General features: G+C 34.8%; 1 pseudogene; it reads left to right on the top strand.

Moving 5' to 3' along the window:
* Nucleotides 1-7862: 7862 nt before the first annotated feature.
* LOC101430964 (eukaryotic translation initiation factor 3 subunit E pseudogene) lies at nucleotides 7863-9235 on the top strand (annotated as a pseudogene).
* Nucleotides 9236-10638: the final 1403 nt, after the last annotated feature.

Genomic DNA, 10638 nt, shown 5'->3' on the forward strand with positions numbered 1-10638 from the left:
AAAAACATTTTAACACATGGCTATTATACAGGAGGAAAACACTGTAAAGTAGCTATACTTGCAATTCGCTTAGAAAATGAATCATAATGCTTCTGAATAATTTTCAAGTAAAAGAAACACAAAAATTACATAAATGACCAGCCATAGGTATTTATTTTATTTAGGTGAGGGAGTTGTGGGGGTGAGTGGAAGAGGAACTAGAATAAAGCCTTGTGTTAATAAGTGCTTGCAAGTGTGCTAAGCCATTTTACAACATTTAACCAACAGTGGTCTAAAATGCAATTGCTTTCTATTTATTATTTTGTTAATTTGTTTGTTAATAAAATGTAATTGTTGACTGACAATGTTGAATTAACTACATATCGATGTTCTTGAAGATTAGCTAGATTAAATCATAAAATCTAATAGCTGAAGAATTACTTAAGATCATCGAGCCACTTTCAAGACTCCCAAAACCAAAAGCCCTTGCAAATCATTATATAAAGATGGTTGCTCATTTGGTCTGTGGCAAACCCTCTACCCAATATCCAAACTCACCTCTTCCCTATTAACAGAATCTTGAGTTTATCAGGACTGCAAAGATGCCTAATTAAACCCTTACCATCCCAGCCACCCTTGTAGTTAAGCCTGGACATCTTACTCAATTCTAGTCAAAGAGAAGTAGAAGTCATCTAGTGGTTTCTGGGAATCCACTTGATTTTCCAGATACTTTCAACATCACATAGCCCAAATTGAAATAATCAGTCTTCTTGAAAGCCTGTTATTGCTTCTATACCCCACTAATGTGGACTACTATCCACTGTATCACTGAAGTAAAAATCCATAGGGTCATTACCTTAACTTCTTTCCTCACAGCACACATTGAGCTGAAAGCTTATGATGTGCTAGTTGCATGTGTTAAGCACATTATTTACATTAGCTCATTCAATTCTGTTAACAATCTGGAAGTCCGATATTAATATTCTTTGAGGGAAAACCAAAGCACAAGGTGCTAAGTAACTTTCTATGTTATACAGCTATTTAGTAACAAACCTGGGATTTGAACATAGACCAGTTTATAGCAGAATCCAAACCAGTGAATTCTCCATTCTCTCTTCCTCATTCAAGGTGTCCAATAGGTTACCAAATCCTGATTGCACTATCTCAGCAGCTGTCAAGTCTGCCCACTTTGCTCCATTCCCATTTATGCTGTTGTATCCTCTCCAACCACAACTTCAAGGGGATCCCAACATCCTAACACTTCCATATGACCTACAGACCATGCAAATATTATTTTCCTAAAATGCAAATTGAATCCTATGGCTCCCTTTCTTAAAGCCTTCAATGATTAATTTATAATTAACCAACCATTCTTATTCTGTAAATGAAACAAATTCTCTCTTAGACCAGACTGGCTGCTAAATACCAGAGCTCTGGTACTTTAATAATTAAGCTTTTCTAAGTATACATTTTAAAAAGAGTATAGATATCATTCCTCTCTATAGAACATAACCAATATAAGGTGTACTCATCTTGCACAGAACCAAAAAAATGAGCCTCAAGGTAAGATCAAGTCTATAGGCTGTTTTGTTTGACCCACACATTTCTTTTAGAAAGAAATGAAGTTCTGAAAGTATGAAAATAGTGGGTCTGCATTGCTTCATGGCAGCAATTGGCTAGAACTGAATAGCAGCTGCCCCTTTATAAGTCATCTTAGATCTTAAAGTGCCCTTCTATTTTTATACTCAGTGGGCTCTGCTCATTTGCACTACTGCCAAGAGTTATGGAGATTTCAGTTTGGGACCCTTGATTACGAATATTCCATCCTGGTCATTGTTGCAGTTGCAATCTTAGCAGCAGCAGCAGAAGCGCCATTATTTTCAGTAAGTAGCTGTAAGGCATTTATCAATGTAAGGGACTTAGAGATGACATGCCCAACATATTTATAATTAGCAGACTAAATAAGGAGACCAGATGCCTCAAATATGGCAGAAAGAAATCTTAAGTTCAGAGAGACAAGCTATGCAAATTAAAATAATGATAATATCCATGTCACATGACTATTGCAAAGAATAAGCAATAAAATAAAGTGAAAATGCCTAACAATCTGCCTAACCTCTATTAGGTACTTAATTTGATTGAGTTTTTTTTCTATCTGGTAAGAGAAGATGAGTTCTTAACCTTTCTAAAGTTGTAAATTCCCTTTGAAAAGCTATTGCAATTTATGAACGTTTCACTTCAGGAAAATAAATATTAGTTTGTTTATATATGCAGACTTTTTCATATGATTTTAGACTCTCAATGTACTCACCAGCCCTGAAGTGGACCTCAGTTTCATATCTGATATAGACATAGGAACTAGGGGTTCATGGTATGTATGGATCTATAAGCACCAGGCAGCATTCATTGCTGTATGAAAAATGAATAAATGCAATAAGCGATATGAAGGGTAGGTTTATACATTGGACTGTTCTCAAAAGAAAAAGATGAAAGAAAACAGTTTCATTCACAGGAATATATCCCTACTAAAGACATCTTCGGCTCTACAAAAATGATTCCATGATTAATTTCATTAATATTTTTCTCAACTGTATCATTCTGTTCTCACTATATTGCAAAAGCAAAATTTCTTCAAATTATGATTCTGAAACAATTCTTCAATAGATTAGAGTGGACATATGAACATACAATATGATTAGATTAATGAATTTCATGTAACAAATTATATAAGTAGTGAACAAAATTGACTTTGTAATTAAGGTCTGAAACAGTGCCATGAGTTTACACTCAACAAGAAAGAGAAATCCTTAACAAGTCACAACTAGATTTCATTCTTCTTGGGATTTCACTATCAGTGCACCTCTTACAAATCACACATATATTTCTCTCTACTTAAACAAAAAAGATCATAAGAATCAACAAAAACTTAATCAAGAAGAAGGGGAATATTCATATAGGACAAGAGGGAAAGGAAACTAACACTTATTGAGTATAACATGCAGTGCTCTGTGTCAGTTTAATCTCCATATCTCCCATCTCCATAAGGTAGTTATTATTATGTCTATTTTATAGATGAGGAGTTAAGGCTACACGGGTTGTCATTATAAATATACTTAAAACAAACAAGCCAAATGGGATAGGGGTTAGTAATCAGATGTTAATGGTGAAAGTCACATGGGGTTGCTATTGATTAGGTTTAAAAGGCATCAGTTGTCCATATTGGGACAGTAGTTTAGGATTCTTGGCAGTCAAGTCAAATAATTATGTGATCATTCATTGATTGTAAGCTATGCCTAAATCATAAGAGTGAATGAATAAGACTGATTTCAAAAGTTCATCTAACTGAGCAATTAACCCTAGCATATTTTTACTATGTGATAGCAACAGCTTCATAATATTCTCCAAGAGCCAAGCATAAATTGATCCATGCAGATCCAACTCTAATCACAGGATTTCAGTGAGAGAAAGAGGGAAAAAAGAATTCTGGGCTGCTTGGTTTTCTAGACTGTAGAAAACATATGCACTATAAAGTTGTCTTTGAAATCTCAGAAAGAAAAATATTCATTGAGAGCCAAATCAGATAAGTAGTCTGGTTTTATGCTCTGCTGAATGATACCAGTGCCTTTGCCAATTTGCTAAATTTTAATATATTTGCTAACTTCAGTCTAAATATTTTTTCTTCCTTCATTTCCCTTCCCCATTGACACTTTGTCCTTCTCTCTTTCATGTCTGATTATCATAAAATGAACATACCAGATAGCTTTGCAATTTTTAAAGATGTAAATATGGAAAATAAAGTCTTTGTTGGATGCCATTTAAAAAATCCTATGCTCATTTTCGTATGAAACCATGAAAATCAAGGGAGTTAGATGGCAAAATGAAATGTCCTAGCAGGCGATCCCTGCATGGAGGGCCACTGACAAATTTTATGGCCTCAGATCCAGAAATAAGCACTATTTAGTGACTGTACAGTCAGGACATTAAGTGCAATGATTTGTATTTCCTCAAGAGATCTCTTAAACTACAGTGCCTTGTGTTTGCAGCAGTTTGTCAGGAGTTGTGTTTTTTTTTTTAAATCCTGCAGTTCACAGGTCAATAAAGTGTGTGCAGGGCACAATACCTCCCAGTAGGTATGAAAGAAAAGAGAAAGGACCGCAGAGCTTTTCAGGGCCTCTGGGAAATAAGTCATTATATATAGCATGTTGAGCACCCTACTATTAAGAAGTTTTGTGAAGGCAGCCTTCTTCATGGGAGAGGCTGCTTACTGGGTTTTGCCCACCCTGTGCCCTGGAATTCCTGCCACAATAATATAGAGAGTTTTTATACACACACACACACACACACACACACATATATATATATATATATATATTTTTTTTTTTTTTTTTGAGGTACCAGGGGCTAAACCCAGGACCTCATATATGGGAATCTGGCATTCAACCACTGAGCCACATCAGCTTCCCAGGGTGTTTTTTTTCCTTTTTTTTTTTTTTAAAGATTTATGTTATTTATTTCTCTCCACCCTCTCCTTGTTTGCACTTACTGTGTCTGTTCATCTTCCTTGTTTCTTTTTAGGAGACAATGGGAACTGAACCTGGGACCTCTGATGTGGGAGGGAGACACCTAATTGCTTGGGCCACCTCCGTTCCCTGCTTCATTGGGTCTCTCATTATGTTTTTCTTCTTTTGTCTCTTGTTGCACTATTTTCTTGTTTCAACTTGCCATGCCTGTACATCGTGTCATCCTGCTGTCTTGTTCATCTTCTTTTAGGAGGCACTGGGAACCTCCTATTGCTGCTTTGTGTGTATGTGTGTGTGTGTGTCTCATTATGTTTTTCTTCTTGAGCCTCTTGTTGTGTCATCTTGTGTAAGCTTGCTGTGCCTGCCTATCGTGCCAGCTTGCTGTCTTCTTTAGGAAGCACTGGGAACTGAAACCAGATACCTCCCTTGTGGGAGATGGGGGCTCAACCACTTGAGTCATATCTGCTCCTCCATCCAATAGTTCTTAAGAAGGTACTTTCAAATAGAACTTTTTATAGATAAGATAGATCCAATGATGATGATTCAATCAACATTCTGAACTAAGGATTACAACTAATTTTAATAAAGAACTCCCTTAAGCAAGTATATTTACAAAAATTATATTCAATGTGGTACCCCCTGAATCTTGAAATTGGTAGAAACTTTCCCTAGTTGAATATGGGCCTTGTTTTCTGGCATGTTGTAAGCTGTGTTCATTCTGTTCTGAGTGCCCTGTGCTAATTTTATCATTCATTAGTTTGTGGGTGTTCTCTTGTTTGTATTTGTTTATAAAATTGACCAAATTCACTTGAAAAACTTCTGAATAATTTTATATAGAAATAGCCTTCCTTCCAATTCTTTCTGGAAAATTCTAGATGCCTGCTTTGCCTATTACCCAAGGAATGGCTTCCTCTTTTTGGGATGCCGTGATGTGTTACTTCTTTCTTTTTGAGTGTTCTGTATATTGATCTCTAAATGCCTTTCCATCTTCTAATGAATTATGGGAAAGTCGGGAGATTGTAAATTCCTTTTGATAGAAAATATTTTTCTTTGGTTCTGACTAAAGATGAATTTCCCTAATTGGACAGAAATATGTGCCATATAATACCATTAACTCCCCTCCTCTTTCCATTCTTTCTCCTAATACTGAAGTTCAGAAAGATTTTCCATTTAAACTTGTCACATGCACCTGGAGCCCAAGCTCACAGATGCATAGCACTTTTCTTACAGTAGGAATGGAAATCCTGATTTTAAATGTTAATATATGTACAAAATTATAGGTTTCAAAATACATTTAGACCTTTCACTGAGTAGCTGTTTTATATCAGACCCTGCACAGGACTCTCAGGGTGCATAGATAAGGCCCTTGACTCAAAGAACTCACTTTCTAGTCAGGGAGAGATAGAGATAAATAACTACAGAGCAGTGCATAAAAAGTGTTACAGCACAGACACAGAACTGAGTGGCATTATAAGTAGAAAACCTACTCTTTAGATGGATACTCAAGAGATTATAATTTTTAGAGCAAAAAGAACAGATATATAGAAAGGGCTACAAAACTAAGAAACAAGGTAAAAAAAGTAATTTCAAGAGAAGATACATCAGCAAAAATGAAGAGATTGCATAAATAAGTAAGCATGAATCTCTGCCCAATATTACAGTTTAAGTGAAAATAAGTCAAGAAATAGGAAGAAAATAACAAGGACTCTATAATCAGCAAGAAATTTATTTTTATAGTTTTTTATTTTTTAAAAGATATTTAGATTACATAAATGTTACATAGCAAGATATTTAAATATACGTTAAGATATAATGGTAAGACATCTAAATAATCGGTATGACAATTTGATCTTGGAAATTTAAAAAATTAACTTGAGTACCAAGAGATAGAAGAAGTAACTAACTGATAGTTTCATTTTTACTTGGGCATTCCAATTTTTTTCATTTTTAAAATTTTATTGAAATATATCACACGTACATAAACATACAGAAACAGTAGGTATATAGTAATCATTGTGAACTTACAAAACATATATAATACCATTCTAGGCTCTTATAACACCTCACGACCAATACTTTGACTGTTGTGAAATATTTTAAAATAATGATTAAAGAGCATCCTCACAATATTACTACTAACCAAGGTATCTTACATTTGGTGTATTTTTCCCCCAACCCATCCTAATATCATTTGTTATATCATTTATACATGAACATACATAAAAATAAGTGTATAGTAAAAGTTTGTGAACTTATAAAGCAAACATGTATAACATCATACTGTTGTCCCATAAATCAACCCACCACCACTACCATCTTGCATTGTTGTGAGACATTTGTTTCAAATTATGAAAGAATATTGTCAAAATCATTTTTACATATTTTTTTCTTTTTTATTCATCTTTTTTTTCCGTCAAAATCTTAATACTAACTATATCTTACATTTGGTGTATTGTTCCCCAAACCCACTCTATTATTATTTTTTAAATGTATTTTTTTTTACAGAAGTTGAGAACTTACAAAACAATCATGCATATGTGCAACATTCTCATACAACACACCACACCATGGTGGAGCATTTGTTACAGATTATGAGATAATATTGTCAGACTATTTCCACTAACCATGGCCCAAAGTATACACTTGGCACACTTTTTCCATACTCCCCGATTATCAACACAGTACATTTTGGCATAGATGCATGAATATTACAGTATTATTAACCACAGTCCACAGGTTACTCCAGTTGTATTTTTCCTATGCTTCTCCACATTCTTATCACCCTGCAATACTGATGTACATCTGCTCCAGGTCACCAAAGACCCTCTCATCTGTACTATCAACCACAATTCTCATCCATCTCTGAGTTTACTGTGTTATTTAGTCCCTAGATTATTCTCTAGCTTTCTTTCAATTGACATTTACATCCCTAGACTACCCTTTCCAGCCACATTCCCATTTATAAACCAGCTTTTACTCACTATAATGTGTTACCGTCAACTCTATACATTTCTACACTTGCACAGTAGTTAATTAAAATTTCTGTATACATTAAGCATCAGTAGACCGTCTTAAAGGAAAGTCCTCCTCTTATCTTCTTTAAGGATCCACCACCTACCACCATATCTTAAAGATGTTTTCCTACATTTTCTTCTAGAGGTTTTATGTTTCTTGCTTTTATATTTGTTTTTTGATACATTTTGAATTAATTTTTGTATAAGGTGTGGGATAGGTGTCCTCCTTTTTTTCTTTTGGCTGTGGATATTCAGTTCTCTCAGCACTATTTGTTGAATGGACTATTCTTCCCAAGCTAGGTGAGTTGACAGGCTTGTCAAAAATCATTTGATCTTTTTCTTTGGCAAGATGGCAGAGTACGACTTGACTACTCACATCATGCACTTTTTGGATCATTATCTAGTCTTTCTGCTGCTGAGTTTCTCTCTGTAAAGGAAATATATAATGAAAAAGAATTACTACAAGGGAAACTGGATCTTCTTAGTGATACCAACATGGTAGACTTTGCTATGGATGTATACAAAAACCTTTATTCTGATGATATTCCTCACACTTTGAGAGAAAAAAGAATCACAGTTGTTGCACAACTGAAACAGCTTCAGGCAGAAACAGAACCAACTGTGAAGATGTTTGAAGATCCTGAAACTACGAGGCAAATGCAGTCAACCAGGGATGGTCAAATGCCATTTGACTACCTGACAAACATGGTTTTAGGCAGGAATATGTAGACACACTCTACAGGTATGCAAAATTCCAGTATGAACGTGGGAATTACTCAGGAGCAGCAGAGTATCTTTACTGTTTTAGAGTGTTGCTTCCAGCAACGAATAGAAATGCTTTGAGTTCACTCTGGTGGAAACTGGCCTCTGAAATCTTAATGCAGAATTGGGATGCAGTCATGGAAGACCTTACACGATGAAAAGAGACCATAGATGACAATTCTGTGAATTCTTCACTCTAGTCTCTTCAGCAATGAACATGGCTTGTTCACTGGTCTCTGTTTGTTTTCTTCAACCACCCCAAAGGCCGAGATAATATTATTGATCTCTTCCTTTACCAGCCACGGTATCTTAATGCAATCCAGACAATGTGTCCTCATATTCTCCGCTATTTAACTACAGCTGGCATAACAAGCAAAGATGTTCGAAAATGCCGGCAGGTAATAAAAGATCTAGTCAAAGTTGTTCAACAGGAGTGTTACACAGATAAAGATCCAATCATAGAGTTTGTTGAATGCTTATATGTTAACTTTGATTTTGATGGGGCTCAGAAAAAGCTAAAAGAATGTGAATCAGTTCTTGTGAATGACTTCTTTTTGGTGGCTCGTCTTGAGGATTTCATTGAAAATGCTTGCCTCTTCATATTTGAGACTTTTTGTCACATCTACCAGTTTATCAGCATTAACATGTTAGCAGATAAGCTGAACATGACCCCAGAGGAAGTTGAAAGGTGGGTTGTGAATTTGATTAGAAATGCAAGACTGGATCCCAAAATTGATTCTAAATTAGGTCATGTGGTTATGGATAACAGTGCAGTCTCGACCTATCAGCAAGTGATTGAAAAGACCAAAAGCCTTTCATTTAGAAGTCAGATGTTGGTAATGAATACTGAGAAGAAACTTAATCAGAATAGTAGGGCAGAGGCTCCTAACTGGGAAACTCAGAACTTTGGCTTCTACTGAAGAAATGTTTACCAAAAAAAGATGAAAAAGCTATAAAGAAAGATGAAATAATAAAACCATTATATAAAGCGTGACATTCATTTTAGAAAAAAATTAACATATTGGTTATAAATTTGGGAGAATTTGAATAAAATTGAGTGTTTCATTTTTAAAAAATCATTTGATCATATATGTGAGGGTCTGTTTCTGAACCATCAGTGTGATTCCATTGGTCTATATATCTGTCTTTATGCCAGCATCACGCTGTTTTTACCACTGCAGCTAGATAATATGATTTAAAGACTGGAAGTGAGAGTATTCCAACTTTGCTTTTCCTTTTTAGCATGTGCTGGCTATTCAGGACCCTTTATGCTTCCAAATAAATTTGATAATCATATTTTCCATTTATTTAAACAATGCTGGTAAAATTTTTTATCAGAATTGCATTGAAATTGTGTATCAATTTGGGTAGAATTGACATCTTAATGATATTTAGTCTTCCAATCCATGATCATTGAATGTTTTTCCAATAACTTAGGTCTTTTTAAAATTTCATTTAACAATGCATGGTAGTTTTCTGAATACAAGTGATTTACATTGTCGGTTAAGTTTATTCCTAAATATTTGTTTTTAGTTGCTATTGTAAATGGAATTTTTTTTCTCTGACTTACTCCTCAGATTGTGCTTTAGCAGTGTCTTTTAAAGTCTATTTCATCTGCTATATCTACTCTGGCTTTTTTTTTTTTTTTGTTACTGCATGTGTGGAATAACTTTTTCCAGGCTTTCACTTTAAATCTATTGGTATAATTGGGTCTAAGGTAAGTCTCTTGCAGACAGCATATAGGTGGCTGTATTTTCTTATCCTGTCTGCCAGTCTTTGTCTTTTGACTGGGGATTTTAATCTATCAACATTCAATATTATTACTATAAAAGCAGTTCTTATTTTACTCATTTTGTCCTTTGGGTTTATCTGTTATATTTTATTTTCACCACTGTTTTGAGACTTAGTTATTTTACTGACATAATATTCATTTCTAGACTCTTTTTTCCAACTTCTCCCTCCTGTCTTTTCTTTCCAACTGTATCATATTCTTCAGTAGTTCCTGCAAAGCCAGTTTCTTGTTTACAAATTCTGCCAGTTTCTGTTTATGTGTGAATATTCTAAACTCACTTTCATTCTTGAAAGACAATCCTGCCAGATATAAGATTGTTGGCTGGACTTTTTTTTCTTGCAGTATTTTAAGTGTATCATACCCCTGTCTTCTTGCTTCCATGGTTTCTGATGAGAAATAGGCACTTAATCTTATTGGGTATCCATTATATGCTATGCATTGCTTCTCTCTTACTGTCCTCACAATTCTCTCTTTGTCTTTAGCATTTGATATTCTGATTATTATGTGTCTCAGAGTTGGTCTCTTTGGATTTATTTGGATGAGAGTATGTTGTGCTTCTTGGACATGTAAA

The sequence above is a fragment of the Dasypus novemcinctus genome, chromosome 8 (genome assembly GCF_030445035.2).
Source record: "Dasypus novemcinctus isolate mDasNov1 chromosome 8, mDasNov1.1.hap2, whole genome shotgun sequence".
Lineage (NCBI taxonomy): Eukaryota > Metazoa > Chordata > Mammalia > Cingulata > Dasypodidae > Dasypus > Dasypus novemcinctus.